Source organism: Athalia rosae, chromosome 8 (assembly GCF_917208135.1).
Source record: "Athalia rosae chromosome 8, iyAthRosa1.1, whole genome shotgun sequence".
Taxonomy (NCBI): Eukaryota; Metazoa; Arthropoda; class Insecta; order Hymenoptera; family Athaliidae; genus Athalia; species Athalia rosae.
This window is the reverse complement of record NC_064033.1, coordinates 545,731-564,431: the sequence shown is the minus strand read 5'-3', so window position 1 is coordinate 564,431 and position 18,701 is coordinate 545,731. Positions and strand designations below refer to the sequence as shown.

Genomic DNA, 18,701 nt, shown 5'->3' with positions numbered 1-18,701 from the left:
CGGCTACCGACGAGCATCAATAGAAAGATGATCCCCCGGTTTCAAAGGGCTTCAAGATCTCCTTTGTGCTTAGGCATGTCTGTCGCGTTCTCTGGAAAGGGTTTTTGGTTACCGTGACCGACAACGAGGACGAGGACGGAGCCACCGTGTGTGGCACCTCGGGTGTCTTCGCCCCCTTTCATAGGCAAATGCCTACGAATAAAAATAACCAACGACAACGACAACGACAACAACAAACCCCCCACCCACCCACCCCCCCGAGCTCGCGCGGGCACGTCGTATTATATTTATTCCTAGAAATATTCCTCCGAGTGTACGACGTACGCGTCACGTCATTTTTTTCTCTTCGAGAAAAACGGGGGCCGAGTGCTCCGGACATAGGACGATTTGCATTTCGCTTCGAACATTTCCGAGCCTGGACGTCGAAACGAACGAACGCGTAGATCGTAGTTAGCCCTCAGCCCTGACAATCGTGCAGGTGAAATCGAGAGACGATATACCATAAGCACGGTGCATTCTATCATGGTTTGATAAGTTGCAAACGAATATCAAAAAAAAAAAAGAGAAAAAAAATAAAACAGGCACAACCGACAATTATTATGGCCACATCATACGGGTCGATTATCGTCGCGGACTTTCCACCGTCGAGTCGCGAACGTGGTGTCGTTTACCGTTCGCTCCTTATCGTCGTCTCTGTCCTTTTTTTGGTTTCAGTTCTGTCTCATTTTTTCTCTTTCGATACTCGGTTATATTCCAATTCTGGAAGTGCGATCTGTAGGGGGGTGGGGGGAAGATAATGACTGGTCACCTTTTTCGCTACACCCACCTTCGTCACCGTCCTCATTTAACGGGGGGGGATTTAATCGCGCCGATCACATTCATACCATTAATATTTGTACACCTATACAGGCATTGACATTTACGGGAAACCTTTTTTTTTTTCTTTTCTTTTCTCCCCTATACTTTAATATCGTGGACAATATGTTCTGCGATATGAATTTAGGCACGCTTATATTTTTACAACTGATGCATCGACGAGTAGCTACTCAAACGTTAAACTGGAAGATCGAAAACGCCCTCCTCCATCCTGCAGCATCCTGCGATCGAATGTCTGGCGGCACAATTACAGCGATGAAAAAATAAAGGTAAAAAAAAAAAAAAAAAACACCACGCTCCCAAATTTAGACCCATGTGGATACATGTGTGTCTCGATCGAAGGTAGTCACTTTACGGGGTTGGTCCATATGCCGCGAATCGACCTGATGATACCGAAACGATTGGATTCGCTTTATATTTCAACCATTATCTTCGTCACTCCGGTGTATCATTATCGAAGTGACGCTGCACGATTTTTAAATCAAAAGTCAATGAGTTCCTTTATTTATTTATTTATTTATTTATTTATTTATTTATTTATTTTTTTATTTATTTTTTTTTTTTTTGATCAAAAGAATACGCGTCGTTTTCCAAATAATCGACGTCGAAAAACGAGTGTGAATTCTCTCATCGATATTATGTTTCTCGCGTGTAAATAATACCTAGCTTGGAGAATTTCTTTTAACGTTAACACGTTCGAGACAAATGCGCGATATATCTGATCGGATATGACCAAAGAAGGAATGTTGCATTGAGCCGTCTCGGAAGATTTTTTACAGACCGTTTAAATTATTGGTCAACTCGGATCTTCGTTGCGCCAGCCGATCTGATAGTTGTTTCATTCTCAACTCAGCTATCGTTGCTATATTCTATTTCGTTTGGTTCGTTCGTTTTGTGCTTTTTCAGTTCGTTCGACGGTCGAGTTAACTCGGACATCGTTCAGCTACCTTTGTAGATACAAGTGCAACTGAAATTCGGCGCAGGTTTATCGATATTCGACGTCTCGAGGAGCGCAAGGCGATCGACGAACGCGAAGGGTATTTTTTGTGCCGGCAAAATCGATCGTGTTAAAAAAAAAGTTGAGACCAATTGTGCGGAGGACAGACGTTGTTTTTTTATCCGGCGTTAATTTGAATAATCGATCTTCCTCTTCCATCGTTCGTGTTATTTTCGCGTTTCATTTACTCGATTACGTTATCCACGTACAGTTACGCCATTCGACCTCCTTTCCTCGCTTCGCACCTATGCGCGGTGTAGTCATTGGAATAATTTCCAAGAGGCGTAACGATGTCGCGTCTCCGTTAGAATCCATGGATTCCGTGACGGGACGTCGTCGGGTCTCGTCGGACGGTGGAAAACGAAGAGGGGGCGGGGGGGGGGGGGCGAGGGGTGGTAAAAAAGAGAGAGGGAATCCCCGTACGAGTATTTAGCGTGTATTGAATTTCAGACAATAAAGAGCTTTGTGGGGTATCCGTTTACCCTGAACTGCTGCGGCGGGGGGAGACAACGGTGCGGCGGTGGCATCGGGTAAGGGTACCGTGGATCCCGCAGGAACACCGGGAACAACTCTCCGTATGCGGTGTGGAGGTACAACGACGTACGCTCGCGACGCGTGCCAAAATCGAAAAATGAGTAGAGCGATCTGTCCGTCTGTCTCTATGGGTTCGGTGTGATTTGAAAGAATGAAAAGCGAAGGTGAGAGAAGGAAGACGAATGGAAGGTGAGGGCAAAAAATCAGAAATAGAATTCGGTACGCCGCGTCTTTTGTTGGTTTTTGGCGCAACCGTCGGTGAAACGTTATAGACTTTTATAGGTTCCTCTTCGTTGCCGATTTTATATATACGAATCGATTCATGCTCCGTCTGCATTTTAAAATCCTATCCGAAATTTCGCCAATATGTGTCGTGTATCGGATTTCACCCTCGCGGTTCACCCACCCCCCCGTGACGCGGGGTGAAGATGAAATCCCAATAAAAATCAACGCCTTTCTTTTTCCTCTAATTCATTTTGTCCGTACCGTGAACGTTCGCAAGAGGTGACCGATTCGCAGCGCCTGACTGCACGCGACCCACGCGCGTTAATATGCCATTCAAGTAAACTGCAGAGAACGAGAGACGTACGGAAGAAAAATGAGAGAGAAAAGACGGATCAAAATGAACGATAATCAATGTTTTTTTTGCTTTTTTTTTTTATTTTCCACCGACGAGACGAACGCTCCGAACGCACAAAAAACATATCTCGCCGAAGAGCGAGAATCGAGAGGCAGCTGGGGGTCGCGCGACCCTTCCTTTCGGTAACTTCGGTGCACCGGCGGCGCGTTGTTTTTAGGGGGTTTGAAATTTGAGACCGTTTGCGAGATAAGATGCGAAGCCCGCAGCGTCATAAGGGAGCGGAATATTCAGATAGTATCGGTACGAAGGAAAGTTTAAGAAAAGGCGCGAGGAGCAGGTCGCGTGGCATCTGCCAGCATCCTCGGTTCGTCTTCGTCTTATTATTCCTTTTTTTTCTCTTCGCATTTTTCCCAGTCCCAAGGATTCAAAACTGCGAGGCGAGGCTTCAGGGTCGTTTGGGTCGTTTACGATATGACGGGCCACAAACATTCTTAGGAGAATAAACCGCATGAAATTTATGCGCGTATGTATAGGTACCTATATATTCAGGCGACGAGTGCAACGGTAAAAAAAAAATATCCATAGTTCATATTTAATTTTACGATTAGGTTCGGTTACTTCTGTGTACCCGGTGAATATTTTATCGTTCGTACGGACGGGAGGACGAGCTGCACCCGCCTAGGTGACACCCGACGAACAGGACTTGGCACACAGCTCGACGATACAGGAGGCAGGTGCTAAAAGATGCCTCGGTTGGCTCAGCGTCGGCTCGTGTGCGGAGCACCGGCGAAACCCCATTCGCCTTGGTCTATTTTCTACCGCAACTCGGACGGGGAAATGGAAATGAAAAAAAAAAAAAAAACAAAAAAAAAAAAACCGCAGCACCTCCGCTCCGCACTATTATTGCTCCGTTTCGACGCGATAGGAGCAACCATAACGTGTACTTTTTGTTCTTGTGTCATATCCCGTTCCGATGTGTCCGCTGCCGATGCACGGTGCAAGGTACGGTGGTTATTTTCGTGTGTGCACGCTCCGTGCGTATTAAAACACCGCATGAATTCTCTGTACGGCCGCGACGTGCGTCCGACGTCGACACATGCGGGCTCATTAAGGGCACGAGCCGTACGCGCGACAAAACACCACACCGATAGGACGGGATAGGATTAATAGAAAAAAAAAGGATAGTTAAAAGACAGACGCCATAGTTTCGCTTAATCGTACCTCAGCTGGAAAGTCGATCGCGGCGAAAGCTTTTTTGCAACCCTCGCGGCAGCGAGAAGGGATCGATGGAATTCACCGATCTTTCGATTTTCGGATTATTTTTTTCGTCTCCCTTTCGTTGGGTCGAAGACTTCGGAAAACCGGAAAACGGAAAATTCCCGGCACGCTTCCCCGAGCATAAATACCATATTCTAGATAAAGATCGCGAGAATGGAAAAAAGAAGTGCATCCCTTTTACGCGTTTTAAATTATTATTCATTGTGCGCGTATGAAACAAAAATTTACAACCGAAGATATGGATACAAAATGACGTATTCTTCGTGCCAAGGGGAATGAAACGATATGGGCATACCGATATTCCTGAAAATCAATTTACCCATCTCTTGGAAAAAAAAAAATCACCCCAAACGAATGGGAATTCTAAAATTCCTTCGGTCGTAGAGGAGAGATTTTGACGCCATCGGCAAAGTGGTAACATTTGTACGAAAATTGATAGGAAACCTGAATCGAATTTTTCCGGCCGTACGAAAGTAAGAAACGGCGATTAAAAATAGGTTAGTGATTCCAAGGCGAACTTGTTCTCAAGTTCTCAAGGCGGATGATCATCCTCCCTCCACCTCCTCCTCCTTCTCCTCCTCCTCCTCTTCATCTTTATCCGGTACTTCTCTTTTATCTTCTTATTTTCTTTTTTGCATCGCCATCTCCCGAGACGCGTTGTCGGAGAATTATGTATACTTGCCGGGCTTGTCGCGTGCCACAACGGAGCGTACTTTACCTTCGGATATATTCCACTATTAGGAATTCTCGAACGAGGCGAGGATCGCAACGAACCTGCGCGTGAAAGTGCAACGTTTCCTTCGAAACGACACCCGGGGAATTTCTCCCCTCCTTTCTCCCTTCCCGGTGAGTGATGACTGTTACTTTTTCTCCTTGAACCGTTTGTTCTAATTTTTCCGCCGATTGTTCGACAAATTTTCGATCAATTATCGTAACCGATAATCTTGAACTCTTATCCCTTACGGTGTAGAGAAAAAAACGATAGCCGAATGGGAAAAACTAGAAAAGAAGGCGAAAGCATTTTTCGAAGCGCAAGGGTTGAGCGAGTGAGGGGGAGATCGGAAGGAGGGGGGTGCGCGATGGAAAGAGTCGAAACGTCGTTGCGCTATCTGATCGGGGGGGCCCGTGGACCCCAGGGGGTGTGTGGCACGTCTTCGAAGGGTGCAGTCAGGGTCAAATCGCAACCCCTTAGAAAATAAATAATATAATATCGTACGTGTCATCTTCGAGGTGAGATATAACAGTCGAGCTCACCTGAACCGCGGCCCGAAAGTCTCGGGGTTAAACTCCACGCTCCGCACCACCGTCGCATGCATCTGCCAAGTTCGGTCGAGGTCTCAATAATCACAGAGTACGCCCTGTGCCTCCTAAGCCCAAAGTTCAACTTTTCGATACCCCTCGACGAGGGAAAATCCGAGGACAAAAAAAGACCGAGGATGAACAAACCGTATCAAGGCTTAAGTAATTTTTTCACCGGTCGATCTGGATAGCTTTGCCATTTTTCGAACACCGTTAGCGTCGATTCGTCGATATTTTTTATTCCCCGACGTCCACTTTGTAGAAATGGAAACAAAAAATAGAAAAAAAGAAAGAAAAAAAAACCCGGCAGGACCACCGCGTAGGAATTCCCGAGGGCAGAATCTCCGCGATCGTTCCAGGGGGTCTGGATCCCCGGTTGAAAAGACGGCGTTGATATTTCAATAAATCATCGAAAAAATAGCCACTTCGAACCTGAGGTAACGGCAGAAGCTTTGTTGTGTATAGGTATTCGAAAAATCATTTGTCCGCCCACTTTTTCTAATCTCCGATGGAGGAAATCGGGAATCGGTAGCCCCTTCGAAATTGAAAGACCATCTTTTTTCCGAATACTTTTCTTTACCTCTTCAACCGACTCGGGAATCGTCAGGTGCGTATCGTTGATATAATTGCCGTGGATTTTAAAAGCTCGGCGCAGCTTGCGACTCGATGTGGCTAACACCCGGTACGGACATATGTGTACAGAGACAAGTTATATGCGAGCGTCGAAGTAGATTTTTGCTGCAGGAGTAAAGCCGCCTGTAAGCAGCGGGAGAATCAAGGACCGTTGAACTGCGAACGACTCTAGGAAAAATATCGCAGCTGCAGGCAGCAAAGTGTGCAGCACCGAGCGTATGAACGAACGAACGATCGTCTATCTATCTTTTTACGATATGATCTGCGCGGGCAAAGCAAACGCAGAGCCTGCAATTTCTACAAACTGTCCTCAGGGTGTTGAGTATGACGGAAAACACCTTGCCCGATCGACGGACTTCGAGTTAAACTTATGGGTGCAATTTTTTTCGCCTTTGACGATCCCGAGACTTTTAAATGTCCCTGAATCGTTACCCCGAAAATTTGCTACAGATACAGTGACACTTGTCGCAGGGGTGTTACGCGAAGAAACCCCATCCCATTATATCGTCCTAATTCCCTCCAGCAGGATATCTTCCAAACGCGTGAGGGCCGTTCGGGGTTTTCGACAAAAGGACCTGCTCCAGTAGGAGACCTTCTTCGGGACGCTCGGTAAATAAAACATCATTTCTTTCTTTGCCCGAAGGATAATGCGGCGCGCATCTTCCGACCCGAACGACCTGCACCTTTCACCTTCCCTCGGCATTCATTGATGATCCAGGATTCCGGACTTTTACGCTCTCTACTCCTCGGCAGAGCGTCCGGGGTAAGGTTATGGGGTTTTCGGGGTGTGAGCCATTGACTTTTGGGGTGACTGGAAAAGGGGACAAATAATGGTAGACCGAATGAATGCCGTTGCTTTCCTCTTGGTACAGATGTAATCGCCTGGGAATGGCGAGATTCGGCGTTTTTTTCTCATTGTTACGATAGTTCCCAGTCCACTTCAACTCCTGCAGGAAAATACGCCAGAAGTAGACTCGGCGAAACTCGTGAAAAATAGTTAAAAAATCAGAGTCGAGGAATACCAGCTCTCCGGCGATCAAAAATTAAATACGTTTTTTAGCCGGTGTGACGCTGCACGTGCAGCGCGGTGCGGTGCGGTGTGGGGTCGGTTGGTCCCATATTAGCGATCCATCACACGCGTTGTAAAAGGTCCACAAACTTTTTGACAAAAAAAATACCATCGTTAAAAGGTATGATATAAATACAAACCACCCCCAGCGGCAACACCCTCCCACATTAATCCACTCGATCCACCGCCGCGATCAGATAAGACAAGTGAAGATATTCCAGGGTCCATTATTGTACTACCGAAAATCGGTTTCTGGAAATGTGTTACTCAAGAGATCCCAACGCACCCTCATCCGTGACGCGATATTATTTCTGGTAGAGTCGAATATGACGAATAAAAGAGATCCTCTCTCTTCCTAGTCGCCAGCAGCCTTCTTTCATCGTCGTTCCAAAAAACCCCCATGTGTCAAACGGGTTCACAAAGAATTAAATTCTCCGATTTTTTTATTTTTTTTTTTCCCCCTTTGACGGGCATCGCCTATGACTCCAATGGAAAAGTCGATAAAAATTTTTCCAGACCCACGGTAGACCCGATGATCCTTTCACACGTGATATACTGGGCGTATCTTGAATAATTGGAGGCCTTCGTACGGAGGAATTTTATTCACGGACTCCATGTAGATAAGTCGTGAATTTTCCTGGTTTCCTAGCCTTCCGAGGACCATTTTCATTTTGCAACGGAAGCTGCACCGCGTTGTAACCGCGTTACGGTTAACCGCACCGAAGTAGCGACGAGCTGGCTGTCCGATGTATACGTATAATTCCGGCGTTAAAAATGTTAGTACGCGTTATACCTGAAGTCTATCTACGGTGCTACCGTGAGCCCCCGCAAAAACACCCTTTGTCAAAGGGTGCGTTATAAAGGAGGGCGGGAGTTAACAGGATTCTAAAGAGGGGTGGTTTGGTTATTTTTCTCTAGTGTTTCCCATTGTTCCTCGATGTTCCTATTTCACTTTCGAAAACCTCAGCCTCGCCATCACCCTTGCCCGGGTATTCGTTTAATTCAAATCCCAGTCTCTTCGCACCCTCTTTTCATTTCATCATCATCGTCCTCATCATCCCACGCAACGGTATAATCCGCCTTTATATACCTGGACCCGAACTACGTTTATATTTAAATACCTATACAGGCGCAATCTCGAACTCAAACGTATTAGCCTTCGCCGGTCGAACGGTGGTCTTCATGGTTGGACATCAGTATTCATACCGGGTCGTTCGTCGGGGGTCTTTTCTACCGCTGCTGCCGCTGCTGCTGCTGCTGCTGCTGCTGTTGTTGTGTAACCGACTATACAGGCACGAAACATTCAACGTGCGCGACGTGTGTGAACATCGGTGAAGAAGTATATGGGCGCGTGGCACACGAGTGCCGATAGTCCAGGTGATGCTCGGTGTCGTGTCTGTCTGTTGGTTGCGAGAGGCGGACAACATATGTTTCCAGACAATGCCGTACCGGTGGCTTTTTTTTTTTCCCTGTTTTTTTCCGATTTGTATTTATTTTCTTCCCTTCGTAGCTCAAGATTCGACGATTGGAAGTGGTCTTTCGAAATTCCGAACGTCAAACGTGCGGACGAAGTTGGCGGATCGACCGGATTCCGCGGTCTCGAGATACATCGGACCGGGCGAAACGAGGCTAATAACGAGTTTGAAGTTAACGGGGTTTCACCTCATTCCAATATAATCGCGCTTTATCGGAATCGCTTTACCTCCTCTTCGGAAGTATACGTGCAAGGCGTTCCGCCAAAGTATCTCGAGATTCTCTTATCGAGGGGTCATTGATCCAAGGATCTTTCCAGCTTAGTTGATATGGCTATTCATCCCTCACCACTAATCCCCGACCTGCAGGGCCGCGCTAAGTCCCTTCGTGATAATTACTGATAACGTACCGCCAACACGCTACCTTATACCACGAAAACCTACCTAATTCAGGGTCACTTCTCACGACCGTCTCATCAGATCCTACGAGCTTCTTTTCCGCACAATCTACGATGATCTTCATCTTTGTCAATTTGGGTCTTTATACGGTGCGCCTGGCAAATCCTATTTTCATTTCACATCGTCGGGACGACGTAGGTATTTTTATCTCCCTCTTCTCCGACCCCACCTTTGTCTTCGGCCATTCTTCGATCTCACCTCACGTCTTATGTATACGGAGATCGTTCGCTCGGTGTCCGCGAAGTATCGGAGCCTCCTCTTCAACCGGAGAATAAGTATTACGATAATAACTTGCACCTGAACTACGCATCTGCCCTCTCTTCTCATGTCTTCATCGCGTTCGTTCATACGAGTCTTCGAGTTCTCTCTTCGATTACGCCGTACCACTGCCTTCGGTGATGCGAATCGGGCTGGAAGCGAAGAAGACCCGACCGGAAAAATCGCCGCGATACCCAGTGGGCCAAGAGAAAAACGAGTAAGAGGTGAATCTTGAAAAAGCACAGGCAGATGTTAGCCTGGCGCGCTTCCGACACGCGACTCTCTTCAAGGTGTGTGCATTCGCGAAGAGGACAGGAATGAATACGGTCGTGAGATTTTATCTTGCCGAGATAATCGACGAGACAAAGATTTAATTGCTCCGAAAAATCCAGCGATATCGACAGATTACTGCGATGAGGTGAGAATCCTTTGTTCGTCGTTAATTTTTTTATCCCTTCTTCGCGGGTATAACGTATAGGTATATAGCCTAGGTGGTCGAATGGAGACGACGGTCTCGGCTCGCGCCGTACGGCTTGGTGAGGTTGATTTCAAATTTGAATATTGATGGTGTTTATGGCGATGCGGGGTCGTCTCGCTCGATGTCGATGACGATTCAATTCCAATCTTCCCAGAGCTAAGAACTCGGCGATACTTGCCCGTAAGAAAAAAAAAAAGTGGAATCGGAAAAAGAAATCAATTAAAAAAATTTGGTACCACCTGTGAACGCCACGTTCGTATCGATTTCTCCATTGATGCAATTAGTAAGGTGATTCCTTGCGACGACATTTTCTACAATCTGCTAACGTCGACTGCTCGTCAATACCATGTTACAACGACGCTGTGTGCCGAACGAGGATTTTTTGATTTCCTTGTATACGGCGATAGTTAAAGTCACTGAATTGTGAATGCCAGCTGGTGTTTCACACACGGCGCAATTATTATTTTTTCTCTTTCTTTTTTTCTTGCTTCTCTCACCGCAGATTCACACGTTGCCCTATTATAAGTATTAAGAGTCGGTGTTCGTAATAATCGAATCGCGAACCAGTCGAGCTGGTCTAACTGACCTACGTCCACACACGTGATACCGATCGGACAACTTTGGCGTCCGACACCTGGACATTGACGATCCTATGTATTTCCTGCCCTTCTCGAGATAACGGGTCACCGAGATGCGACAATTGACTTTGCAAAATTTTTAGAAAATTTGTATCCAACTCTGTGAATCGCACGTGATTCAATTTCATTTCTTCAACGAGGGTGAACAGTTTTTTGACGAAATCCTGGAAAATTCGAGAGAATCGAGGGCAAGTGAAGAAGTGAAGAGGCTTTCAATCTGTAGGCCAAGCTACAACTGTTACAATCAAAAAGATTTCCCATCGCTACTGTGGTAACTTTTACTTGCAACTATATGGGAAGTAGCACTAGAAAGTCAAGTGCCACGGTGATCGAAGTTCGGTGTGTGAACAGAGTAGGAACTGTAGCGGTTGTTACAATAACCTGCACTTACTCCCCCTGCTGTTCTACCGCCCCATAGTTTTCTATGAGTCTACAAAAACTGCGGTCTACCGAATCGAGTGCAGCTCTTCGCTGCGAAGTTTTTTTTTTTTCTTTTTCATTTTTGTTTTCTCTATCGCACAGTTTTTAATACATTATTATTCGATCTATCGATGATCGATTTCGACGACCCGCTCCAATGAGCCTGCTAGCTGTATTTCTAAAATTCCCCTCATTACCGCTGACCCCCCGTGATCTTTGGACAAATTTGATTTAATCGTCGCATGTTCCTTCGGCGGAACCAACCCAATCTGTTCTGGCTTGGAAACCGTAGAAGAAAAAAACCAACAATAACTATCAAAAGAAAGTAAATGAGAACAGAGGAAGGGGAAAAGGGGGAAGTAAAAGAATTTCCGAAGATAAGATCTTCGATCGGTGGTAGGCATTGTGCCGTTTTGGCTATAGCTTCTGTAATGCGCCCCATATAAAATATGTAGTGTAATCGTTGAGCTGCGGGAAGTTTTGCGATTTTCGCACATTATGGGGGATGTTTTCTGGCTTGAGCTATTACAAGCGGTTGTTGTTGCAGCTTAAGAAGAATGTTTTTTTTTTTTTTTTTTTCTTTCTTTCCGTAACCACCGATCATTCGACATGTACAAGAATATCACTTTGCTACCTACCTTGTGCATCGTGGGGGAAAGAAATCCGTAAATGTACAATATGCATCGTGGAGCGAAATCAAATTACCCACATATCACGGATCAGGTTTCAAAATGTCCCTTTGAATAGCTAGAAATAAATAGAACGTAAATAAAATACCTGAACCGGAAATATAGAAAATCGAACAGGTATGTGTGTAACGCAAGTTTTGCATTCGTTTTGTAAGATCGAATGATTGATTGACAAATCCTATAAGGTTCTCGACACTTTTCGAGGGCGTTTATTCATCTTCTTAATCTTTTCCTTTCTCAGTTCTTTTTTTCTCGGAGTCAGTGGCGCGTGAGTAATATTGGCATATTTTCGAACGGATACACGAGTAATGTATTTTGGTTTCAAATTTTACCCGGTGTAGTTGAGGACTTTTTTTTTTTTTTCGGTTTTTTTTTCTCCATTGCGATGCGTGCGATGCGGCGCGTTGCGAGAGGCAGAGTTCGTATACATAGCTGCGCCTTATATATATTCGTCATTGTCTGCACACGGTTGTGTGCCAGAGTTCGCGCCATAACCGATATTTTGAGGACATATTATAGGTAGATTTACACCAGCTATTTTGCGAGGGATAGGGGCCACTCGATACGATCCGGAGAAATGGGAACTTAGAACTGGAGCTGCCGGGCAGCTTGGGTACGTACTTCTAGTACCTGGTCTTGAGGGTGTTTTTAAAATATACTTATTGCACAATGAAATACTACACCTTTGTGTATCCCCTCGCCTCTCTTCTTCAACCCCTTGTACGTACGTTCATTATACGGTAGCCGCTGCAACGATCCTCCTCATTCTAGGTACATCTATACGGTCGATTTACTTCCATATAATACCGTACAATCGCGCGTTTATGCGAGCGACGATTTCTTTTTTTCGCGCTCGATCCGAAGATCGCCTATGGAAGAAAATAGTTTGGATTCGTCGAAGACCCTTGTGTAAACTGGAGAACGTAGAACTGACCGGGAAAATGTGTTATACTTTTATTATGTCGGATCTGATAAATATTGTGCAATCGCGTTGCGATGAGTTTTTTCTCGTCTTTTTTACCGTTCGGAGTTCATTAGTCTCCATATTGTATTTTCCCTTATTATTGTGATACCGGTCGATGCAGATGCAAGTAGAATACTCATACTTCTTACCTAAATGCAAAAATTGACCCTCCCCCGTGTACTGCCGTTGTCCCACGTAGATTTTCTATGGGCTTGATTTGCAGGGGGGGGTCACCGCTGGTCAGAAATCATGGGGATGACTACCGTTAATCGTGTTTACCTATTTTTGATGTACCTGAATTTATTATAGTTTTATACACAATATGTAATTTGTATACCGATGTATCGCGGCGTAAGAATTGTCGAAAATCAGGAATATCATCTAATGCTCACCGAAACTTTTTGGCCTGCGGCCGACTGTGCGCGGATAAATTGTGCCAACGTTAGGGGTAATTGAAAATTGAACGCAGAGAGTCGTACGCTTCTACGTAGGTACGATTGTTTTTTCTTCGGTCTGAATTTTTTTCACTACTGAGAAATCTCTCCTCCGTTCTGCACCTGAATCCGTGGGACAAAAGCGATATACATCGTAATTCCGTAACAATAACCGCGGGTTGTCTTTCGGTAACGTTAATTATTCCCCAAAGTTCATCGTCGCTTGAAACCAAAATTCATTTCACCGGTTCGGTTTGAAGTGGTGGATTTTTATTTTGCATTCGATTTGCTTGAGCGTGCTGTTTTCAGTCGCCTGGTAGATAGATTGATATCTATTTATTTATAGCGATATATCTACACGATATAATACGAACTTTATAGATATTCGGTTCCATGGCGCGCCGCATTCTCACAGCAATAAACATATTAGAATCATCGAACGGTTTATGTACTGTCTATAAAATCTATTTGAAATGAAATCAAACATTGGACAAAACATTGCCCGATACCCAAGCGGCATTCATATCGAGGAGCGAATCTTGAGTGAGCGACGCCCCGCTGCGCATTTGTAAAACGTAAAACGCACGCCTGCGATGCGAACGTACCGAAAATCCGGGCCGACCCGGCTCCAGCCTCCGGTCCAGCCCGAGATACATATTTCCCATTCAGTTCGGCTACTGTTCGGTGGCAGACACTTCAGAGTTACCATTGTGATTCTTGCCTTGACGCGCAACGTGCATTAGGAAAAATAAACCCATGTACTACACGTACGGTGCCTACGACAAAAACCCTGGAATCTTGAAATCTGAACCTTATTATGCACCAGCGAAAAATGTACCCGTTAACACCCAGACGAGGGAATAAAATGAAAATTGAATGGAAGAATGAAACGATTAAGTATTTTTCAAGGTTTGAAGAAGTTACGTCACTCGTGATGATAACTTTTTTGCAGGTTCAGCTGGAATGGGCCGATACGATTTCGAGATCGGGGGCTAAGGATTTACCACCGCGTACGAACGGAGTTGCCGCTATCTCCTCGACAGTTTTTAATAATTCGGGTATGTTAATTTCCTTGATGATTATGAAACACCCAAACATACCGACGAATGATACGAGCGTTGCATTCCCTTGAATTCATTTGGCAAATACTTTACATTGTACCCGAAAAAAATGCTGAGCCTTGGAGTTTTCTCAAATTTTGAGATGATGATTCAGAATTTTTTTTATGGAGTTTTCGATAATATTCTTATGTATTTTGATCTCAGGCTTCCGAATGTGCAAGCCAAATAATTCTATCTCTAAAATTAATCGAGTTATCGCCAATTGATCGATCAAAAAAGTTAAAAATCAAGGATATCTAACAATTTTGGTCTTATCTCCTGTGTCGTCTGTAGTAAAAATCTGGTGGGTCGTAGCAGATTTTCAGACGGTCAATCACGGGCGTGATCCGGTATCCAGATAACAGAGCATATTGTGGATTCCTAGTCTCTGGGATAACGGCAGTATGACCAGAGCAAAGAAAGCGACGATATCAGCAGCAGAGCAACATCCTCGGAGGAGAGATAGAGAACAAGAAAGATCGAGACAGTAGGTCCCCTACACACGAAAAAACCATTGCAGTTTCAAATCGATTAGCTGAAACGGAGGCTGATGATAGGTGTGGGAAATTAAGGGTAAATATAGGGGAAGCTTCACGCATTATTTATGTGACACTGACAAAATTTATACTTACCTCTGTTTGAAATTCTGTTCACAGAAGATAAACGTGCGGCTACAGAGCAGTTTCGCTCCTTGTCTGGAGTATAACATGTATCCTCGCAACATCGACAAGGCCAATCATCATAAGTTCAGAGTGGATAATTGCTCTAATTAAATTATTATATATATTGGATCGTACTGTTTACATATTTTTCTTATAACTATCAAATAATTAATCTAATGTGACTCAGAATTGAAGTATTGTGTATACTATTCTAAGTTGTATTGTAATTAGGCAAAAATAATTATGTATTTGTTGGAATGAATCCATAATATGTATCACGAAGTCCGAACATGTATTTTTGACCTTTGATTTCTCAATATATTTAACTGCTCTGAATATGCAATTGATGAATTACTATCAATCACACCCCTGCACACCAAATCCACTAATATCTAAGTATGATAAGAAGAGCGACTGGTTCCTTGCAGGACCAAGCGTATACCTACCTATGTATTCAATCATTCGATCATGCTTTCACTTAACCTGAAACTGATAATGCAGAGCTCTGGAATACCGGCCCTGGAAATTGAAAGTTTGCCGAAAAGTAGGTATTTGTATCAGGAGAACATGAAACCCGAGGAGGTGGTCCGAAACTTGGTGCCTCATCATGTGCATGCATTCAATCCTTCATGATTATTTATAGTCTGATAGAGAGAGCGACTGATTCTTTGCAGGACTTACAATATGCCTGCCTATGTATTTATTTATTCAATAAATCGTAGATAAAAGAGGAACAGAATAATTTCTAGCTTTAGAACAGCGTTTCCCAAGTTTAGAATTTAGGCTGAAAAATTTTCTGGGTATCAGGAGAACAGGAAAACCGAGGAGGTATTCCGAAACCTGATGCGTCATCACCTGCATGCGTTCCACCCTGTTTATTCGTTCTTATCATGAAAGAGAGAGCAACTGATACATTGCAGGACTGACTGCATGCATGCCTGTGCCTTTGATCAATGAATCATGCTTCAAACCGGACGTGATAATGCAGAGCTCTAGAATACCGGCCCTGGAAATTGAAAGTTTGCCGAAAAGTAGGTATTTGTATCAGGAGAACATGAAACCCGAGGAGGTGGTCCGAAACTTGGTGCCTCATCATGTGCATGCATTCAATCCTTCATGATTATTTATAGTCTGATAGAGAGAGCGACTGATTCTTTGCAGGACTTACAATATGCCTGCCTATGTATTTATTTATTCAATAAATCGTAGATAAAAGAGGAACAGAATAATTTCTAGCTTTAAAACAGCGTTTCCGAAGTTTAGAATCGAGGCCAAAAAATTTTCCAGGTATCAGGAAAACAGGAAAACCGAGGAGGTATTCCGAGACCTGGTGCCTCATCATGTGCATGCCTTCAATCATTTGTATTTAATCCTACTCCTCTAGAGTATGATGGAGACATTACCTAAGGGTACTTTGGTGATGGATTGTCAATGAATTTGAACACATCATTAGTGATAATATTCATTTATTCAGGTGGAGGAATATTCGTTTACAATGAATGTATTACAATAAAAATTCATAGAAGTTTCTTGTCAAATGACAATTACAAATAATTCCGAAAATACATGATGTATGTATACATTATGAATATTGTTTGATTTTTTATTCGGTATACTGAAAAACAACTATGCAGATGCACCAATAAATCTTGATTCTTCAATGCAATGATGAGATTCTCTGAAACTGCCAATTTTCCATCTGTAACAGAAGAAAAAAACGTCGATAAATGCTAAACAAATGAGATGTCGACTCAAGAGTGATGAGTTATCATTAACATTGCGACCTATGGCAAAAACTAATGACATACACCGATAGGGCTCATTCTTGAGTGTTTCCTCGTAGATGAAATCATAGATAAAAATTATTCTGCTTGTAGATTTGGATTCCTGGGACCAAAATACGAAGGAATATCATGGAAAACTCCTTCAAAAAAATTTGGAATCATCATCTCACATTTTGAAAAAACACCAAGCCTATAGGCTTACCGTTTTTTCGGGCTGAGAGGTGAAATGATCACCGAAGCATCACCGAAGAACCCCCTCAAGACGACGGTCTATCAATCATTTATTATTCATTATTATTCCGTGTTATTTGATGAACGAAAATCGGCCGAGAGATAATATTGATATGGGTACAACTGCTCGTAAAAAGAGAACAAACTCGCAAATGATACCAGAGTAACAGTATAATAGTTAACAATATATCGTTCGGGTATGGTATAGATGACCTCCGCCACCGTGTTCGTCTCATAGAAGAATACATCAGTGAGGTAATGTTTTATTTATCAATTTTCTACATTTATACTAGATTCAATCACAAACTATAGTATATTCTCATTGTCCCTTTAATTCCGTTCAAAGAGTCTAGTCTAGTCTACGTTAGTAAGTCGTCGAAATGAAGAGAAGACGGGTCTAAGCTCCACCCACCACGGTGCTCTTTGGCGGCTTCCTATTGGTCGCCCGGCGCCATCATGCTTTTTCGCGGAATGATGGCGCCGAAGCAGTTGAGAACCAATAGGACGTCGCGAAAAAGCATCGGCGCCATCATGCTTTTTCGTGACGTCTTATTGGTTCTCAACTGCCTCGGCGCCATCATGCTTTTGCGCGACGTCCTATTGGTTCTCGACTGCATCGGCGCCATCATGCTTTTGCGCGACGTCCTATTGGTTCTCGACTGCATCGGCGCCATCATGCTTTTTCGCGACGTGCTATTGGTGTAGCAGTTGAGACTCCGCTGCCGGATTAAACATGTGTCGAATTGGTGACTACCGCACAGCAGATATTAATTTAAACGAGTAATTTAATAGTATAATCGGATGAAAAAAGATTATTTATACAGAAGTGCATCGGGTGAGTCTTGTAATATGGTTCGACATATAAAATAATAATTGATTTGATTGTAGGAATAATTTGAAAATCTACGGGATTTCACTGCGAGTATATCACATTGTTTTTCGGAAGGTTAACCTGTACTCTGATAATTATACGACAGCACCCAGACGATTGCACCTGATGGAATTCCTATGCGTGCTGATACCTCATTTTACAATTAGTAAAGGTATGATTTTCCAACATTCAGCATGCGGTGTGCTTTATTTGCATGAACGACATTAAGGTTAGGTCAGTGACGGCATCCACATTGTGCTTACTTATTCCATTTCTATTTGTTCTGGCAGTGATTACTACTGGAAGTAAATGTCATCATTTCGGAGTATGAGAATGGAAGTGCATTATCAAAAGCAGAGGGGCTAGACTGATGGGTGGAAGATTGAATTCAATCGAGAGATGAGCAATATCTAGCTTAATTGTTTTTTTAAATGAATACCAAACGAGTTATTCACTGCTATTCGTTTCATTCTTCTAAAATGAACTGTATTTGTCCCAGGGAAGAATGGAAAGCTAAAATGACAAAGTCCTTGCAGTATGTGTCAGATGTAATTATTACACCTCTGTGTATCTCGGTGGAGAGTCAGTGTCGGTGTTTCGCCGGGCAAGGACCAGCCGCCAACCACAAGCATATTGTTGCTCTGTTTTGGAAAACGACACAAAGAGTTTGAAGGGAAAAAATCATACTACAACGCACATGTATCTACTCAAAAACTGCAGTCATTCAACAAACCATGGTGACCCTGTTTTCAAACCCCTCTGACAGTTCGAGATATGCCATCGGTTAGAGATAATATTGAAAATATTTTTTGTCTTCCATAGGATATGGAATCCCAATCAGCTCAAGACTTGGAGGCCTATACAAGAGAAACTATAACCACAGAATCCGCAATGCGTGCATCAACTTTGGTAAATCTCATGACAGCTCGATGGCATTCAAGCATTCTATTATGCCGGCCAACACATTTGGGGTAG

At 43.7% G+C, this 18,701-nt stretch overlaps 2 long non-coding RNA genes across 4 annotated transcripts in view; both read left to right on the top strand.

Moving 5' to 3' along the window:
- The window catches only part of LOC125502116, a 31,288-nt gene extending 16,138 nt beyond the window's left edge, over nt 1-15,150 (top strand). Inside the window, exons 3-5 of one of the 2 annotated variants that reach the window (XR_007279966.1) lie at nt 14,031-14,136; nt 14,497-14,751; nt 14,835-15,150. This is a non-coding gene — a long non-coding RNA (uncharacterized LOC125502116). Of the gene's footprint in view, nt 1-14,030; nt 14,137-14,472; nt 14,752-14,834 lie in introns of both variants that reach the window. The other variant, XR_007279967.1, reaches the window with a different exon arrangement.
- Nucleotides 15,151-17,568: 2,418 nt separating this feature from the next.
- LOC125502130 lies at nt 17,569-18,701 on the top strand. Of its 2 annotated transcripts, none has more exons than XR_007279981.1 (4): nt 17,569-17,690; nt 17,744-17,898; nt 18,017-18,463; nt 18,549-18,701. It is a non-coding gene; the product is annotated as an uncharacterized LOC125502130 (long non-coding RNA). The 2 variants fall into 2 exon arrangements; XR_007279982.1 differs by having other exon boundaries at nt 17,571-17,690; nt 17,802-17,898.